Here is a 21169-nt window from a genome sequence, read left to right as displayed (position 1 = left end):
CTGACAGGTATTTTTTGAGCATCTAGCAGGTATCAGCAGCACTGGGCACTTGTAATGCGACTCTCACTTAACCTTTACAATAATGTTGCATTCAGCATTGGTTTCCTCCTTTAACCGTTGTGACCAAGACTCAGCAAACTTAAGTGGCTTCCTGGAGGTCAACAATTGTTAGAATTTGTGCCCTTAGCTGAGTGTCAACAAGGTCCCAATAGTTCCAATACACTCTGTTGAACCAGGAAATAAATACACATTAGCAATGCACAAGGTGGGATGGATGGAAGACCCAAAACTGAACAGACCTGACCCATAGCTGATTAGACATGAGAGGTGAAAGAAAAACAATGTCTGGCAATTCCGCCTCCTACTGATCTGTCTTTAACTCCCTGAGTGCTATGGAATAGTGCCACCAACAAAAAGGAACAACAGAGGCATGGACATCTTAATTGAGGAAGACGGGAAATTTGCTTCCAAGGGGCTATCTGGGGTCTTTCTCTTTCTTCTCCTCGGCATTTTCAGATCAAGGCTCTGCTGAGCACTGTTGTCAGCATTGCTGTGGCCTGCTCTTATTGGGGGAAGATTTGTTGGTGCTACTTATAGGACATTTTCCCAGGGCAAATGGTAGTTTCTGCTGGTGCTCTTCACTGGTGGGTGGGGAGCTAAGCCCCATGAGGCTCAACATGGTTAACGGCAGTCAAATGGTTAAAACTCCAGGCATTGCTTGGGAAGTATTCCCAGGAGGCCACCAAAATGCCTTTTGCGCTCTGCGTAAGGGAAATTAAGTGCCGAGAAAAGCGTGTTCAATTTAGATCCATCTGGTTTATCTCGTTTCCCTTCTTTCTCTCCAGGAAAGAGATCTATTCCAAGATACTTGTGATCACTTTAACCTGCTGGGAAGCCACAGTATTGCCAGCCCAGTATGTTGAAGAGCAGAGAGAAAAACTGCTCTAATTCTAATTGGTAGTAATTTAAGCTCAGAGCAGAGCTCATCATCCAGGGTGCTGGTTACCCTGGACACAGAACTTGGGAGGAGGGAAAGGGTATCTGGTTTGAGAACATTAGGTCTAGAAGAATGAAGAAGTGACCCCAGCTAGAAAATGGTTTCTTACAGTATCTTCAGGCCAGCAGGTGAACCCCTGCAAGCTCTGATGTCACTGCGTTCCAAGTTACAAAACCATAACCACACATTCTTGATGTTCCATGTGGCCCCAACTTCTCGGTATTGGATCCTGAGTTTGCAGAAACTAGTTAGTGAATCTATAAACAACATGGGTTATAATAAAAGACATCCACACCACAGAACCCAAATAACTGTTATTAAAAAAGAGGTAGATAACAATTCACTTTGATTAAGCATTTAACCATGTGCCAATCACTATTCTAAGTGCTTTACTAAAATTAAAAAATATTCTCCCCCAGTAACCTCAAAAGCAAGTCCTGTTATTATCCTAGTTTTATAGATAAGTATACCAAGGCACAGGGAGGTTAGCTGGATTGTTCAACGTCTATGGCTAATAAATGATGGAGCTGGGTTTGAATACAGGCAACCTGCCTTTGGAGCCCAGGGACCACCTTGGGTCTGGGCAACACAGCCAACTGGTAGCATGGCTGCCTCTGGGGTGAGGGACTAAGGGCCAGTGGAGGGAAGGCTTTCACTTTCCACTTTACCAAATGCTATACTGTTTGAGTTTTCCCCCTAAGCATGTGCTACTTTTTTGCTTTAAAAATATATCGATATCGTAAAAGGAAAAGCAGTGCTGGGGAAGATGGGATAGCAATGTAGCATTCCCCCCCACACACCTTTTTACAGTGTAACTTTTGAGTTAGGACCAGGCACTAGTTCCTTAGTTAATGGTAGGAATTTATTTAGGTACCAGGCAAGTCAAGGCCAGGAGTGAGGAACTAGAAGTCAGGAATTTAGGTACAAAAACATAGGAATTGAGGGGACTTCCCTGGTGGTCCAGTGGTTAAGACTTTGCCTTCCAATGCAGGGGGTGTGGGTTCGATCCCTGGTCAGGGAGCTAAGATCCCACATACCTCCCCGCCAAGAAACCAAAACATAAAACAGAAGCAATATTGTAACAAATTCAATAAAGACTTAAAAAAAAAAATGGTCCAGGGGCTTCCCTGGTGGCGTAGTGGTTAAGAATCCGCCTGCCAATGCAGGGGACATGGGTTTGAGCCCTGGCCCGGGAAGATCCCACGTGCTGTGGAGCAGCTAAGCCCGTGTGCCACAACTATTGAGCCCGCATGCTACAACTACTGAAGCCTGTGTGCCTAGAGTCTGTGCTCTGCAATAAGAGAAGCCACCGCAACGAGAAGCCTGTGCACCACACTGAAGAGTAGCCCCCACTTGCCGTAACTAGAGAAAGCCCACGCGCAGCAACGAAGACCCAACGCAGCCCCCCCTCCCAAGAAAGTAATAATGGTCCACATCAAAAAATCTTAGAAAAACTAAACAAATATAGGAATTGAATTATCTTCAGATAAATCACCTCTAAACCACCTATAAACACCTCTGGGCAAGTGGGACTATCAGCAGATTTACAGCAGGCCCTTGGGACAGAGCAGTAGGTTGGAAATCATGGTGGTAAATGCAAACTAAGAGTTCAGAGCCTGGAGGGCAAGACAAAGCAACAATCACCTAGAATAGTGGGCAGCTGGCAGCTAGGAGACCCAGAGTGACTACAAGAGCAGAGCAGGGTGAGATGTAAAGAGAAACAGATGTGAGGTCCCAGGAGGAGGAAAGCAAGCATCTACATCAGCCAGGAAGCCTCTTATAGAGTTTCCGGTGGGGTCTTGAAGGCAGAGGAAGGTGAGGAGGGTGTACCTGGCTGAAGTGGAGTGTGTGAAGGCAGGAAGAGATAAGAGTAAATCCTGCCATCTTCACGCTGAGAACCACTTGACTTTGATGTAGAGCTTCGACGTGTGTGACCATTTTGCAAGGCTTTCCTTTGAAATATGCACACGTTTGTGAACAAGCAGCCTCCCTTCCAGCTCAGCAAGAAGGAGACCTCTCCGAGGGGTGGGGATGGGATCTGAGCATTTGGCAGTACCAAGCCTGTCTTGCTCATCACTCTAACCTCGCACCTAGCACCAGGCGGGACACATAGTAGGAACTCAATCATTATTTGTTGAATTAATTTGTGTGATGAATTTGTGAAATAAATGAATACCACTGGGAAAACTGTACTATATCTTGTAATGAAAATGTCAAACCCTTTTTTTGGCTTTACTTAGTAATCCTTTTGATCATATTACTAATAGTATTGACTGCTACCATTTGTTGAGCACTTAAATGTAACAGGAATTCCAACCCAAATTTTGCTTTAAAAGTTCAGGGACAGGTCAAACTGGGTCAGGTAAAGTTTGATCAGGGGTCTGGCTTGGTTTCTCTGTGATTTGGCTCTGCCCTATTCCATGTGTTTGCTTTCCTCAGGCTGGATTGTGAAATGACTTGGATGCGAAATGACTTCTGGCAGAAGCTGAGGACACACAATCCCTCACTCATATCCAGGAGGAGAAAGAGAGAAAGAGAGAGAAGGAGAGAGACCTCCTCCTACCATCAAACAACACTTCTGGATTTATTCTAACAGAACTAAACTGAACTAACCAAGAGAAAACCACATGTTGGTTGGCATAGCCTAGGTAATTCATCCCTGAACCAATCAGTGTAGCAACAGGGCTGGTATTATCCTGAGTGGGTAGATCAGTGATGGTCTATCCCTGGAACCTAGGATGCAGGCCATCCTAACTAAACTGCATGGCTACTTTTAAACAGTGAGAGAGATGAATGGATATTGAAAAGCCAAATGAATGTCTACTCATTTAACCCTCACAAAACTCTGTGAATTAGATCCCACGGAGAGAAGAGAAAAATGACCTCCAAGAAGTCAAGCAATTTGAGACCCCAAAGCTAGTAACTGGCAACACTGGGATCCAAACCCAGGTCTGTCTGACTCCAAAGCCCATGCACTTGGCTACTAGACTCTACTCTCCAAATTTTAGACATTGCCTGAGTCTCTCTGGTTGCCCTTAAGAGGAACCTGTTCTTGTGATTGCCTCCAGCTGTGCTGGGGAACTCCTTGGGCCCCGGATGAATTACATCTAATAAGGGGCAAGGACCCTCCAGAGAATCTAGCCCATGAGATCAGCTTCAGAGGCCTCCGGATTCCAGCCTCACTTTGGGGAGCAGCACACACCTCCTTGGGCTCTGACCAAGAGGTTGCTATGAAGCCAGGGCAGACAGTCCCCGTTCCTCTCTCAGTGGTCATTCACCAAGCAGTTACTGAGCATCTGTTCTCTCAGGACCCATCTGTCTCAACCAAAGCCTGAAGCGCTGTTTCCAGTGTCCTTGGCTGGTCTTTCAGTTTGGTCTATTCCTTTGTTTATCACGCCCAGAAGCCTTCTCCTCCTCCCCTGCATTGAACTTCTTGGATTAATGGTGGCTCTTTGTTTCAGGTCTGCGCCCAGCCTGTTTCCTTTCTTTAGACACAGCACCCCTAGGATAGTAACTTGATTTATCTCTTCTGCAAGTTTCAGGTAATTGACAATGGCTGCCTTGAGAAAGAGGCAGAGTCTGCATTCAATCTCAGAGAGCAAGCATGTCATCATCGATTAGCAATATCTACCATGGGAGGGGATGGGAACAGCAGTCTGTACAGTGGATGTTTGATATTCCTGGGCTCACACACTCACCAAGGCTTCATGTTCGGGACTCAGAACCAGCTGTCCCCATTGCTTGGATTCCCTGTGGGTGAATTTCATGAGCTAGCATAATAGTGACAAGCTCTGGCCCCCTGTCTGCCTTTTCCATAGCTCTGAGTGAGATGAAGCGGTTTACATGTTAGGTACCAGAATGGCAGTGAAGCTGGGAGAGAAAGACAAGCAAGAGTGAAAAGGCCTGGTACAGGCCAAAGAGCTCTGAAGTCTGATTAAGGACGCCTGGGTTGACTTCAGCTAAGCACCAGCTCACCCTCTGCCCCCAGGCAAGTCTCTGCCCCTCGCTTGGCCTCAGTTTCCCCATGTGATGCTGGACAACATCGGGGATTCTCAGTGGGGGTGAAGCCACTTCCTAGGGGGTGATCTGGACTTCTATAGGGGCATTTTTCACTGTTACAATGATTAGAGGCTGCTTCTGGAATTTAGTGGGCAGGGGACAAGAACGTTAGATATCCTACGGTATCCAGGACAATCCAGGACAATCCCTCACAGTGAAGAATTATCCCATACCCTACGCAACTGTCATGTGTCCTAGTGGACACTCATGTAGATGAAGAACTTGTTCATAGTTCACTGACTCTGGAATCTAGCTCTGCTCTAAATATGGACACAGTTTGTCTTTTTCACAACCAGTATATATACACTGAATTTTTAAAAAAATTGAGTTACCATGTAAATCAAGGATAAGGTACATTTAAAAAAAAAATCGTTGTGATTTCCAAAACTAACACAATATAATAAATCAACGATATTTCAATAAGAAAGAAAAAAAACTAGTTGTGATTTACATAATATAAAATTCACTCACTTTAAAAGTGTTCAATTCAGATAAGGTTTTAATCAATTCAGTGATTTGGTAAAATTGACAAGTTGGGTGACCATCAGAACATTTCCATCCTCCTTAAATGTTCCCTCGGGTCTGTTTGCAGTCAATTCTCATGCCCACCCTGAGCTCCAGGCAACCACTGATCTGTTTACTATCTCTGCACATTTGTCTTTTCTAGAAATTTCACATAAATAGAATCATACAATATATAGCCTTTTGTGTTTCTCTTCTTTCACTTAGCATGTTTCTTGAGGTTCATCCACATTGTGCCATGGGTCATTATTGTATAATATAATAAGGATATAATAATGATTTTTAAAAATTATGCATACAGGTGGCTTATGAGTTGTTGTATAATATAATAAGTTGTTGTATAATATAATATGTATATGTATACATATACATATATGTATATATGTATAATATAATAAGGATATAGTAATGATTTTTAAAAATTATGCATACAGGTGGCTTATGAGTTTATGAGTTTCACTTCAGGTTAGCAAAGAGGGTATTATAAAATATATATATTTTTTTATAGAAAGGGAGTCTCAGGACCAATTGGGAAGGACTGGTGATTTTTAAGGACCTTGACACCTGTGAGTTTTTAAATCCTGTGCTCAGAGAGGCTTACTTAGAAGGGCAACTGTAATCCAGATTTGAAGCAAACAGCAAATCTAAGCAATTGTCTTGCACCATTTGCTTTGATCATCAAACTGTGGCCTAGATTCAGATTCAGGCCAGAATCAGGGAGACTGAGACGGATAAACAAACCCAAGGGAACCATCATGAAAATTACAGGAAGAGCTTCAGATTCTATTACTCAACCTGGGTTTCAGAGTGAATCACAGCACAGACTGAGGCTGACCCCGCAGGCCCGACCCCGAGAGACCCATGTGGTCCAGCCCCACCTTCTCCACATGCAGAAAGGGAGGCCTGGAAAAGGGCTGGGAGCAGGGAGTGGGGACCAGCCACACAGCCAGACCAGGCCTGGGGGATCCTGGGAGCCTGATAATCAGACACCTCTTCAATCAGACATTCTTTAGTCGTTTAGAGAAGAGCCTGAGCCGTGCAGGAAATGGCTGAGACGGAGAGCACAGAGAGCAGGGCTCCATCTCTCTCCTTCAGGGCTCCATCTCTCTCCTTCCTGACCCAAGCAGCTCTGGCCCAGACTTTTCTTCCCACCGACCCTTCCAGCTCAGAAGGGTCTGTTGTTACTTATCTGTTGTTACTCAGGCAGTGCTTTGGGAAGGTCTCACCACCTGCACCCACTTTAGGCGGTTTATCAGAGTATGCCTGTTGCCTTACCTCCACGGAGTCCTGGAAAATAGAATGATCGCCATCCCCTTACGTTTATCGCTGCTTTCTTGACCCTCCTTGCAGGGACTGGAGTCAGTAGATTTGTCCTTGGATCTGGCTCTGTGCCCAGTCAGGCTCTACTTACTCTTCAGGCTGCCTTGCTAAAGAAGAAAGGAACAGTCATTGGAGAAGTAAATCTGACCCTGGGAGATCAGGCCATGCAGGAAGGTAGCCCAAGCATGGGCCTGGGACTCTCCACCACCCCTAGATCTGTGGTAGACAGGGAATCCCAGGGCTGGGCTCAGCACCCCCAGGGGGCCCTCACTGGAAGTGGGGTATGTGGAGGGGCAGGGATCCAGCACTCCGGGCAGTTTTGATACTCCAGGTGAGGTCATCATACAACTCTGGCTTTCAGGTTTGGGAATTTTTATAAAACACAGACCTTGGCAATTCGTTCACACAAGCACTAGTTATCTGAAGAGGAAGCATCATTCCGAAGGGGCCTCTGGTGCCCATGGCAGTCCACTGAGCCCTGGCAACTGGCGAGCGCTCCTAGCTCGCAGCTGCGCAGGGATGAGGGCGGGGATCTGGGCAGGATGGCAGCCTCGCCTCACCTGTGGGGCTGTCCACGTGGTGGAGGCCCAAATGCTTGTATGGAGCCTGGCAGTTCTTTCCGAGACCTGGGCACCAGCCTTCCATATATCCATGGCAAGCTCCAAAGCTGGACTGAGAGGTGTTTCTCAGTTATAAGCAGACATTCAGGTCTTTCTGTGCAGCCTCTGTTGGGTTTGAGCTTTGGCCTGGGCCCCGCTTGATAGCAGCATAAGAGCTGGGCCACCTGTGTGAGCAGGGAGAGTCGGGCTAGAGGCAAGTGCCCTGCAGCCCAGGCTCTGATGTCAGGATAGCTGGGGCAAAGGCCGGCAGCACAATTCACGTCTCCTACTGCTCTCCTCATTCCCACTCATTTTCTTGTTTATGATGGAGGAATCGCTGGCTGTGGTACAATCACTAGGTTGCAAATAAAGTGTTATGGCTGGAGGTGAGAGGAAAAACAAATAGCAGGCGCTTCAAAATCTGGCTCCTTTAAGGCTTCCGTAGCAAACTTCCCAGGTGTAGAGCAATCTGGAGCTCCTGGAGCCTGCCAGGAAGCTGCTGGATTACAGACATTTGCAAAGGAAAAAGAAGAGAGAACAGTCAGCCTGGTTTAGATAAGCGGTGCACATCTAGCCTTGGGAAGCCAGGAGTGTGTGTCTTGCAAAGCAAACAGCAGTACCTGCCAGAGCAGCGAGAAAGCTGAATTCAAGGCTTTTAAAAAAAAGTGATCATAACCCCTGCTTTTAAGAACTATAGCAAGAAATGATGAGGTTATTTTAAACTCAGTTATTTGCTCACTGCTGATGAAGCACACGTTTTCCTTACACCCAGGTGGATGTAGAGAGAAAGCTGGGCAAGATGGAGAGAGGTTAGGACCACAGGCCTTGGGCCACTGGTCGAACTGTATTTGCTTCTGATCCCTCAACTTTCTATGTTTGTAACCCTCCAATCCTCAGTTTCTCATCTGAAGCTTAATAGGGCTGTTGTAAGGATTAAATGAGATCCATGGAAAGTGCTTAGGACCAGGCATATGGCAAGTATCCTATCAAGCATTAGTGGTTATTGATCATGTGACCACCAATTTGCATATGCAGCAGATAGCTTGTGAATTAGCTAATGTTTATGGTCCAGGGATGGGATCCTGTCACCGTGCACAGGCGAAGTTATCCACCTCTTCTCCCTTCTTGGTGCACTTACATGCGCAGGGTCATTCTTTTCCAGTAGGGCCTGGCTCCATTCCAAGATGTGCTTCTCGTCCAGAAAACGTTAAATTGGGCAAGATCCAAACAAATCATCTTGTCCAGACCATTTAGTTTTTAAAGTGTATAATTCAACGGTTTTTAGTATATTTTCAGAGTTGACCAACCATCACCATAATCTAATTTTGAATCATTTTCATCACCCCACCCCACAAAAATGGTACCCAGGAGCAATCATTTCCCAGTTCCTCCCTGCCCACCGCCCCCAGTGCCCCCAGCCTTAGGCAACTACTAATCTACTTGTCTCTATAGATTTGCCTATTCTAAACATTTGATAAAAATAGAATCATACAATAGGTAGTCTTTTATGACTGACTTTCACTTAGCCTAACGTTTTCAAGATTCATCATCAGTCAATGGGCATTTGGTTGTTTCCACTTTTTGGCTATTATGAATATTGCTGCTGTGAATATCCATGTACAAGTTTTTGTGTGGACATACTTTTTCATTTCTCTTAGGTACCAGGATTGAACTGCTGGGTCTTATGGTAACTCTATGTTTATCCTTTGAGGAACTGCCAGACTTTTCCAAAAGTGGCTGCACCATTTTACATTAACACTAGCAATGTACGAAGGTTCCAATTTCTCCACATCTTCCCCAACACTTGTTATTGTCTTTTTTATTATAGTCATTCTGGTGGGTATAAAGTGCTGTCTCATTATGGTTTTCATTTGTATTTCCCTGATGGCTAATGATGTTGAGCATCTTTTCACGTGCTTTTGTATTGGCCATCTGTATACTTCTTTGGAGAAATGTTGCTGGGCTGCACTCCACAGGCCTTCAAGCCTTAGTAGTTGCCGAGCGTTGAGACCAAATAAAGAGCCTGGAGACAGCAACAGAAACATCAGTGGTTCATGGGACAGGGGATCTTACACAAATGGTCCTGGAGGGACACCCCACTGTGTGTGGCAGACCATGGGCAGGAATGGCAGCAGTCTTTGCTACTGGGGGTGAAGGAGGCTACCATTTACAGGGGGAATTGACATCAGGTGGGCTCATCATTAGTTACCAGGGACTAATTAAGCTCTATAATTAAGAGAATTGGATAGTCATGTGAGTGAAGCAGGACTGGTCAAGCAGGGGACGTACAGAGAGCCAGAGAACAGCCATCTTGAATGGCCTGGCCATACAAATGTCTTCTGCCCATTTTTAAATTGGGTTGTTCATCTTTTGTTGTTGAATTGTAAGTGTTCTTTATATATTCTGGATTCACACCTCTTATCTGATATATATAATTTGCAAATATTTTCTACCATTCTGTGGGTTGTCCTTTCACTTTCTTGATGGTGTCCTTTGAAGCACAAAAGTTTTCAATTCAGATATAGTCCAACTTGTCAACTTTCTCCTTTATTGCTTATACACTTTTGGTCATATCTCAGAAATCATTGCCTAATCCTAGGTCATGAAAATTCACTCCTTCGTTTTCTTCTAAGAGTTTTACAGTTTTAGCTTCAATTATTTCATTTAAACCAACAAGGAAACTAAGACCCAGTGAAGGTAGGATTTGCTCCAAGTTACATTGCTAATAAGTGTCAGATAAGTAATTTTTTAAAAAACAGTTTAATTTTGTACAACCTGAAATCCATCTAGCTTCAAGACCAAAGAGGGTCTCAAGTTATGTTAAAAAATCATAGTCTAAAACCCAATTTATATTCATCCTGAAATGGAATCAACCTTTCATTTGAGACGAATAATGATAAGAACAGATCCCATTTCTTGAGCAATCAGTCTGGGTCAGGCACTGTGCAACATGCATTCTCTAATTCTCAAATCCACATCATAAATAGGTGCTATTAGGGAGGGAGACGCAAGAGGAAAGAGATATGGGAACGTATGTATGTGTATAACTGATTCACTTTGTTATAAAGCAGAAACTAACACACCATTGTAAAGCAATTATACTCCAATAAACATGTAAAAATAAATAAATAAATAAATAGGTGCTATTATTATCCTTACCTTAAAGATGAGGAAATGGATGCTCAGAAAGATTTTTGCATAACGTGTCCCAAATCCCACAGTTAATAAGAGGACAAGCTGGGTTTTAAACCCAGGGCTCTTACTCTTCTTGTAGGTTGTCCTATTAGAAAAACTAACAATTATGGCTAAAACCCTAATAAGGGGCTTCTAACGAGATAGGAATCTGCTGATGACTTGAACTGGACCCCAGCTGTCATGCCCATTCCTTGTCACACCTGTTGGTAATTTCTCTTGGTGGGTGGTGTTGATTTGTGGTGGTGAGAACAGACACCACAAGCATCTGAGTTGTCATGAAGTCCTGATTCTTCTTTAAATCCAGTGTTCCACTTGGTTTAGCTAGGGCAGGAGGATGTCACATTCCATGGCAGAGGTCAGTCCTATAAGGTGTTTGTCTCTATTTACATAATTCATTAGAACATTTCACGAGGGGAAAATCCATCTTCACTGACATTAGTCTTGGGATGGAGAGAAGCTATCCCAGGCTTCCAGTTCAGTGTTAGCCACGCACAGAGGTCTGGGTTTGCAGTTTCAATCAGGCATATTTATTTACATGTGGAAATTCCCGGTGGGAAGCTGAAGAACACAACTTAGGAAATTTTCCAAGTGGGAAATTGAACAATACACTGAGCTCCTTTTATTTCCATTTAATTTACCATCGGTACCATTACCATTATTTTGTTAATCATTTCACTAGCAATGATGTAACTTGGGACTGAGGTAATTGTAGCCAAATGAGGAAGATGCTCATCTGCAGTATTTAGTTAGCAAAGGCTTTCATTCACCTTTTTGGGGATGGGTATTAGTTCTTTCCTTTATTCCTGGAGCTGCCTTGAAATATCTGAAGATAGTAAGAGCTCCCTGCAGCTTAATGAACTCTACAATTGGTTAAAGAGAGGTTTCTGTAATTTTCAGCTCACTGCTGCCTGAAAATGTATCACATTGCACAGGGAAGTGGCTTCCTGAGACTCTAAGAAGCTGGTGTGAAACAGGCCATGCCTGCCCCATGGTCACAGCAACATAGAGTCAATAATCATGACTTTGCCTTCAGAAACCTGACTCTACTATTTGATAGCTGTGTGACTTTGGACAAGTTACTTACGCTGAGTCTCTGTTTTCGTGGTAATACTACTTATCTCGCAGATTGTTGGGCAGTAAATGAGGTAAGATGGGTAAAAGGCTCAGGGCATTCCTTGGTCCATAATAGGTGTTCATTAAATGCTCTTTTTTTTTTCCTGAAAAAGTGCTGGTGTGGAGAACTTTTCTGCTGAGTCTCAGGATTCTTTGGGAGCCAAGGGCAAGAAAAGTTTTGAGGAACTACTGGACACGAGGTACCTTTTGGCTGGCAGGAATTAAGACCTTGGAGGGGCTACAGACTTGTTCGTGAGGGGACTCCGTCTCCATACTCACCGTTAGAGTCCAGGGATCGCCTCTGTCTGAGACCCCATGTGACCCAGCCCTGCTTACTTCTGCACTTCACCCTTGACCTCTCCCCCCAGTCGCTCCACACATTACCCTCACTCCCTCCACCCCACCCTCCCCCTATAATTATAATTTATTATAAATAAATTCTTATTTATAATTATTATAAATTATTTATAATTTTTAATAATAATAAATTACTTATTTCCTCTGACGTGCTAGACACCCCTCCTCAAGTTCTTTCCATAAGCTCTCCCTCTGCCTGGTCTATTCTTTCCCCTCACCCCTCCACTTGGCTGAAGCCTCCCCAACCCCCTGGTCTTGGTTTCTTTGTCATTTTGTCATGTGCTCACTGGAAAAGCCCCTGACAGGCTCTTACAGATCACCCCGTGCTTCTCGAAACAGCACAGATTGCTTTGTAGCTAACTGGGCTTCTGTTTGTGTGGGATTTTTCATTTAAAATATCTTCACCACCAAACAGTTTGTTCCTTGAAGCCTGTGTCTGGGAGTATTTTGCTTACACCATCTCCCTTAGAGGTGTTCAGTAATATTTGTCGAATGGATGAGTTCAACATTGGGGAAAATGAAGAGGGGGCTTTGGTGCTGACTGTTGGAACTCTCACAGTCTTGGGTTAAGACTTTTAAGCAAAGGTGGGATGAAAGTATTATTAATAACGGACACAGTGTGCTTTCTATCAGCCAGGAGCTCTTCTAAGTACTTCTGTGCATTACTTATTCAATCTTCGTAACCACCCTACTGTTACTATCATCTCTATTGTAAAGATGGGTAAACTGAGGCATAGAGGTCTTTCTCAGGTAATGAGTGGCTGAGTGATGACGTGGACCAAGACACCCTGGCTGTAGGGTGCATGCTTTTCACCTCTACACTATACTGTTCAACACATATTCCTTCTCCGCTACAACATGCTCCCCTCCAGTCCTCCCCTTCCCACCACACCCACACACGTTTTGGGCCTCAGGTTCAAGGTGAAATAGCACTTCCTTAGGGAGACCTTCTCAAGCCCTGGGTCACCAGCACTCGTAGCATCCTGAATTTCCTACCCACAAATCCCGATTGGTTACTTCCTTGCCGACGGCAGGGCATGCTTTATTTATCTCTGGGCTCTCTGTAGCAACTAGCAAAAGGCTCAGCATGTAGTAGGTGCTGAAAAACTTGTGGTCAAAATGGAATACTCCAGTGTCCTCAGAAATCAGCTGTTAATAATACCCACATTTGGCGATATGTCAATACACTTAAAATATGCATTAAGTTTGACCCATCTATCCCAAATCTAGGAATTTACTTTAAGGAGATATTCATGCAAGTACAAAATGATATGGATGCAAGAATTGTTGATAAAGGCAAAAAATTAAGAACAACCTAAGATGGTGATCAATGAGGGACTAGTTAAATAAATTATGTTCTCGCCACATAATGAAATCCTGTGCAGCTACTGAAAAGGATAATATAAGGATAATCTAATAAAAATATAATTTACAGGTGATGACGCAGAACCTTATCCATATTATATTGGTGAGTGTTAAAAAGAAAAAGCAGGAGATTAATTAATAACTCGTGCTGAAAGCTTACTGTCAGGTACCATGCTAAGCCCTTTTACATACATTAGCTCATTCAATCCTCACACTGGTCCTATGAAATAGGTTTATTCTGTTATAATCCCTAATTTCTAAACAAGTAAACTGAAAAGTAAGTGAAGACGCCAGATTTCAGCCCACCGTCATCTTCAGAGCCTGTAATCTATATTATACCGTCTCTGTTATTATACCGTGCTCCTGTTAAGTAATGTTGCATAAACATTATGACAGAGACTGCCAGATACCCCTGGATATCCATTTCTCCATTCTTTCATGGTAATAGAGGATTTCTAGTTGGGCACATGGCTGCTAGAACAAGGACTACATTTCCCAAAGTCCCCTGCAGCTGGGTATGGCCATGTACCTTAGTTCTGGCCAATGGGATATAAGCAGAAATATTGTGTATTCCTTTGGCATTTCTCTCTCTCTCAACCTCTCTCTCTTTTGTTCCTTCCTCCTTCTGCTTTCTAGAATGCAGATGCTGTCCTTAGGACCATGAGATGGAGGCCATATACAATATAATGACAAGATAGCATAAGCCTGGATGACTGACACCAGGGAGAACCTTGCCAGTCCCGAACCACCCACCCAGACTTGCAGGTGAGAGAGAAATGAGCTGCTGTTATGTTTCCATTATCGTTATTTTGGTTGCCCGTCATTTGTAGCTAAACATAACCTAATACAGGCACACACACGGGCGTGCATGTGCCTAGACACATTCCCGTAAGGATGTTCATCATCATGTTAACAGTGGCTGCCTTAGGAGTGCAGGATCTGTAGTGATTTTTACATTATCTTCATCATTCTCTGGGTACATGGGCCACTTCTTACAAAAGCACTACATCAAAAAAAAAAATATATATATATATATAGCATAATACCCTCTACCTTGTGCCCTACAGTTTCAGTTCAGTGACCAAATTCTCATCTGCCCTCAGCCCATCTGTAGCACTGTGACTCTGGGTGACGGCTCACTGTGACTCTGGGTGACAGCTTACCATGCCTCTGGTTGACAGCTCTCCGGGGTGTACTTCTGGTTTACCTACATTGAGGTTCAAGCTTACATCTGCAAAAATGCATCTGCAAAACACCATCATGTTAGGAGTGGGGAAGAAATATTAGCTCCATGCCCTCCTCCCCAAGAGGGGAAGAAAACCAGAAAATCAAGCTAGTTAATTAGGGTCTCTAAAGAGAAGACAGATGGAAATATACCTGGAGTTTGTTCATTTGTTCAATAAATACGGATGGAAGGCCTATCTAACCCAAGCTCTGTTCTAGGTATGGGGATACAGCAGTAAGTAGGAAGGAGTCTTTGTTGTCATGAGCACACAGCCTAGAGAAAGGGGCAAACATCACCCAGCGCGCACGTTGAGAGACCTCCGTGTTACCTGCCTTGCCAAGCCGGTTTGTGCTTGAACCCATCTGCTAGTGATAGTTCTGCTTTCCAGAAGATCTCAATGTCTCATTGCCTCATTCAATCACTGGACAAACATTTTCTGTGTGCCTAAAATCACCAGGCAGTAAACTGGGAATTTAAAGGCAGGCAGGATCATCTGTTCTCAAGATTCAGCCAGTCTGATGGGCGTGGCAGCACTATAAGTGGTTGCAACCAAATCAGGCAGGAGTCAGATCCCCCGCAGGCCTCTGTCTGAAGATCAAAAGAGCTCTCAACTTGCCTGGAGGAGGGATGCCAGGAAGTCTTTGGGGCCACAAGGGCTAAGTCCTGAGAATGAATGAAAACCGCTGGGCTATCTCTCAGGCCCAGTGAAAATGATTCTTTCTGAAGTGCAGGCATCAGCAATAGTAAAATTCCTGGGAGCCCTTTATCTGTCAAGTACACCAGAGGTCTCAGCTAAAGTCTAAAAATGGGATTCAGCTATCCATGTGATGAATGGATGAGTTGGGCTTCCTAATCCTGAAATGTGGCTGGAGTTGAAGGGGAAAAACGGGGATGGGGAGGTGAGGGGGTGTGTGTCTGCTCGGCTCTGGATCCTCAGCCTGGTCCCATAGACTCGCGTCTGAGCCCTCCAGGACAGGCAGAAGCTAGAAGAGCTGCTTTCATGGGACTGTGTGAGACCTGGTGACATGAGCAGCCTGCTGAAGGGAAAAGCAGTGACCCTGTTAGTGGGAGGGGGAGGCAGTTTGGCAATATCTGTTAAAAGGTTAAAAAAAAACCTTCAAATACTGGGACTCAGTGGTTCTCTTTCCCAATCTGTCCCTTAGAGGAACACCCACACCTGCCTATAGGGAGGCACATAAAGAATGGTGACTCGGGCACTGTTTGTCATCATTGAAAAACAAGACAAAACAACAAAAAACGGAAGGAGAGGAAGCCACTTCAATGCTGGTCTATAAATAAACCTCATTTGTTCTGTTATGCAGTAATATGCAAAAATTAAGAAGAGTCTGGTGGAGATATGTACTGACATGGAAAAATCCATAGCACATACCCATGGGTGAAAAAAGGATAAGTTGTGAAACAAGAGAGTATGATACCATCACAGGAAACAGTAATCAACTGTTCCCATAGAAACTGTATAGAAGACAGCCTGGCAACATAAATGCCAAATTGACAATATAAATTAGTTCTGGGGAAAGGGAGAGAAGAATCAGTGTTGGAGAGGCCTTATCTTTACTGCTTTGGTTTCTTTAGAAAGGTGACATAGTTGTGCATGACTTGTGTAATCTTAAAGACTGTTTTTTTTTTGTTAAGTATTAAAATATATTAGTAGCTGGTGGCTGGCAGGCTCCCCTTTTCCCAACCTCCAAGGAACACAATTCCTATGCCGTCAATTACAGGATCATCCCAAACCAGCCCACTCCCCCCAGCATGTGTCTTGTCTGGCTCTGCACTCAAAACAGACCTCTGCCTCTCAGGACGGTCTCAGAGGCCAGGCACTCATCTTCTTCCCTTCCAAGATTCCATTAGAGTTGTTTGCAGGGCTTTGACATTTGTTCACCCAGAGCTAACTGCAGGGTGATTCTACGATTACAGCCGTGTTTTTTTGTTTTTTGTTTTTTTTTTTTCAGTAAAGAGAAAGGTTGAACATGTAATGTTAACGCTCAATCTGGTGTAAAAACATTTCAACCCAAAGACTTTGGAAATTGATTTTTGTGGTGAGCAACCTGGGAAACATTTGTTAGAAGTTGCTCGTTTTGAACTATGAATTGACAAGAGGTGGTGTGAATGTTCACTTAGAGTCGCGGTTCTCAAAGGGTGGCCCCCAGATCAGCAGCATCACCATCACCTGGGAACTTCTTAGATATGCACACGTGTTCAGGCCCCACCCAGACCCACGGAATCAGAAACTTTGAGGGGAAGGCGCAGAAGCTGGTGTATTAAGAAGCCCTCAGCATGATTCAAGTGCACACTCAAGTTTGAGAACCTCTGATTTACATGGCAAGATATATATGGCCTCTGGCACAGCTGATCTGTGCATCTACAAAGTAACAGCCTGAGCTAAACTCTGTTCACGTTTCTGCTCTCCTTCAGATCTCAGCTGAATTATCACTTTCTCAGGAAACATTTTCTAGCTCTGTGCTTCCATCACCCCCTGTATCAGAGGCATATTTTACATTGATCTGTGTGCTTGTTTGATTAATATTTGTCCCCCGCCGCCCTTACCACACACCGTAATCTGCTTGAGTAGACTACAGTGCCGGGCACATGGCAACTGCTCCATACATATTTGTGAATGAATGAATGAGTGAACAAATCCTTCACAGAGAGTTTTTCCCTGACTTTTCAAACATTTCCCACAAACTGAGAATGAAGCTTTCTTCATCAAGATCAGCACTATTTTTCCAGGTTTGAAACCTTGGCAGCCTTTTACTCTTGTCACATTCATGCATCTTCAGTTACCGGCCAGTTGCCAATTCTTGTGGATTCTTCCACTGGAATGTCTCCCCTGCCTGACAGGCATCCCCACTGCCAGCCTGTCGCCGAGTCCATCAGGACACTCACAGGTCAGGCGAGCCATCTCTCAGGCGACTCTCAGCCAACTTGATTAATTTCCTTTAACTATTGTGATCATTCAAATTACAGATAGCAACTATTAGCATCTGACTGGCATTTTACAGTTTCCAAAGTGCCTTTACTTATGTTAAAATATTAGCAATCACTTATTGGTGCCTTCTATGCCAGGCACTGAAGTAAGTCCTGTGAGCAGGAAGAAGGCATTTATTTATTCTCTGTTTTCATGGAAGGATAGAGCCAGAGCTGGAGGGGCCTAAGCAACTGGTGCACAATTACTCAGCTCCTAACTGCAGCGGTAGGATCTGACCTCTCATTCTGGCTGATTCTGTGACCTATCCTCTAACACGCTCTACTTATCCTTTACCCACAGTCAGTCCCTCGGGTATTTGGATTCCATACCTGGTGCTTCCTGGTCACTCCTCCATGTCCTCCTTCCGCTCAAAGCCATGCAGTGAGAATAAGCGTGTATACTGGAGAGAAGATGAGCTCTGGACACAGACTTGGGTTCAGATCCAAGCTGTGTGAGCTACAGCAAAGTATTTACCCTCTCTGAACCTCAGTTTCTTCTTCTGTAAAGTAAGGAAAGTTAAAACTCTGACCTCATAAGATTGCTATGAGGACCAAGTGAGACAGTACACTTACCGGCATACTTAGCATAAGCAATAATCAATGCTATTATTACATCTACTTCTAATTCTTTATACATCAAATCTGAACTCTAGCCACCTTTCAAGGCTGCATGTAATCTGGGCTCCTCTTTTCCTCTCTAACTGCATTTCTCTTTATTCTACAAAGGCTCATCTTTTTGTTCTCTCAGTACATGTGATAATCATCGCCATTACCCTATTTCCGATTACAAAACAGGTGGGTGCTCTTTGAAAAATCAAATCAAACAATAAACAAAACTATAGAGAAAAGAAAAACAATTTTTTCCTGATTCCTGACTGCCCCCCCGAGAAATCGGCACTGCAAAACATCCTTTCTTACCTCTATGTGTGTATGTTTGTGTGTGTAATTGTGCCTAGATAGTGTTCTGAAATCTTATTTCTTTCACTTAACAATATTGAACAGACATCTTTTCATGTCAGTAAATATAGATCATATCACCATTTATAACAGTGTTGTAGTACGGTTTACCATATAATAACATATTAATTACAGTCTACTGATGGACTGTATTGGTTAACTACTGCTACATAACAAATCATCCCCAGACTCAGTGGCTTAAAACAATTTTAAGCAATATACATATTCTATATAAATTCCATACATATATCACATGTCTGCAGGTTGGCTGGAGTTTGGCTGAGCTAGCCTGGCCTCAGCTGGGCTGTTCTGCTTCAGTCTATAGCTGCTCTGTCTATAGGCTGGCAAAGATGGCTCTTCTCCATGTGTCTCTCATCCTCTTTCTGGGTCCAAAGAGCCAACTGAGGCATGCTAGGGAGAATACAAAAACACAGGAGGGAAAGCAGAAACACTTGAAGTCTCTTAAAGTTTAGGCTTAATGTCACTTCTGCCCACGTACCACTGACCAAAGCTTACCACATGGCCAAGTCTAAACTTTGCTTACAATGAAGACGTGTGCAGATTGGGGTGAAGAAGACCAACCGTTCAATCTATACTAATCATAGATGATTAGTATGCTTTCCAGTTTTTTATTATTATGAGCCATTTTTGAACCTCTTTGAACATACACTTTTGTTTACATGTCCAATTCCTTCTTGTGATAAATTTCTAAAGTCAAATTGCTATGGCAAAGTGCATATGCATTTCGAATCTTGAGGCATATTATCTAATATTATTTCAAAAAGACTGTACACTCCAAATAACAGTGCAATCAAGTGCTTATTTCCTCACTTTTGCCACTACTAGGTTTTAACAATTAAAAAAAAAATCTTTGCTCTGATAGAAGAAATATGACATCTTAACTTTATTACATTTCTTTGATTACTAGTGAGGTTAGAAATATTTTTGTTTGTTGGTCTTTTAGATACATATTTTTTGAATGACTTCTTCATGCTCTTAACCTCAACACACTCTTTTTCAAATAAAATCAGATTTTCACAAAACTAGGATGAAGTCACTGCTAGCTTCTCTTAAGCCAACCCTTATGGAATTCTGTATGCTGTTACCTCACCACCATCCCCTTTACTGAGCAGAATACAATCAGCTAAGTTGGCAAAGGCAAAAAAATGGAAGGATTCATGCCCTTCACCTGACTGGGAAGAAGCTACGGATGTGAGATAGCTACGGAAGGTCGGAACCTGGAACCAGTCTTCTGTGAAGCGTGACAATTCCTGCTCCTGATGATGCTGACTCAGAAGGAAGAGGCCTAGTACAAACTCACTAGTATTCTTTTTAATGCCAGGGAAAAGTTCTCTGTAACCATTGTCATGGGATATCTAAGTGGTTTCTAGTTAAGAGCATTTTTATTTAAATACATGTACATCTAAAATCACAGTCCCGGTTGGCAGGTTCTGGGAAGAAAATGGCAAATCATATATCCCTCTAGTGTGGCTAGAGATGCTTTGATGTCAGAAAAGAATGTCAAGAGACCCTTCCTTCCCATCCCTTTGCTTTCTTCCAGATTGCTTGACAGGAAACCTGAGAGCTGAGGAGACTGGAATGATTGGGCTGGAAGCCTAGTGGTATGAGAATAACATGACACTAAAAGCTTTTATTTACGTATCGCTTTTTAGATGCCTGGCATTGCCCTAAGCACTTTACATGTGCGTTCACTCATTTACTCTTTGCAATGACCACATGAAATAGGTATTACAGGTAGACCTTATGTTACTGCACTTCACTTTAGTGCACTTCGAAGAGATTGCATTTTTTTTACAAATTGAAGGTTCGGGGTAACCTGTGTTGAGGAAGTCTATCGGCACCAGCAACAGCATTTGTCTCCTTTGTGTCTCTGTGTCACATTTTGGTAATTCTCACATTTCAATCTTTTTCATTATTATTATATTTGTTATAGCAATCTGTGAGCACTGATTTTTGGTATTGCCCCTACAACTTGCTGAAGGCTCAGAGAATGGTTAGCATTTTTTAGCAATAAAGTATTTTTAAATCAAGGTATATACATTTTTTAAGACATAATACTATTGCACACTTAATAGACTACAGTATGGCGTAAACATAACTTTTTTATGCACTAGGAAACCAAAATATTCATATGACTTACTTTATGGCGGTGGTATGGAACCAAGCCCACAATATCTCCAAGGTGTGCTTGTATTATTATACCTATTTTATGGCTGAGGAAGCCGAGACAAGAAGGTTATATTTGCCCAAGGACCCACAACTAGTTAATGGTGGAGTCAGGATTCAAACTCAAGTGGTCTGTCTCAGAGTCTGTGCTTTAATCAATTTCCTAGAATTTCCCCAAATTCACAGCTTGTCCGCAAGTGGATTCTAAGGAACACTGATTCTGCAGGATGCTGAATGCTGTTAAACAAAAAAGGAAACTTTGGGTCAGGGTTATCAGGTCTCTTTCCC

The sequence above is a fragment of the Lipotes vexillifer genome, unplaced genomic scaffold (genome assembly GCF_000442215.2).
Source record: "Lipotes vexillifer unplaced genomic scaffold, Lipotes_vexillifer_v1.1 scaffold505, whole genome shotgun sequence".
Classification (NCBI taxonomy): domain Eukaryota; kingdom Metazoa; phylum Chordata; class Mammalia; order Artiodactyla; family Lipotidae; genus Lipotes; species Lipotes vexillifer.
This window is presented reverse-complemented; position numbering follows the sequence as displayed.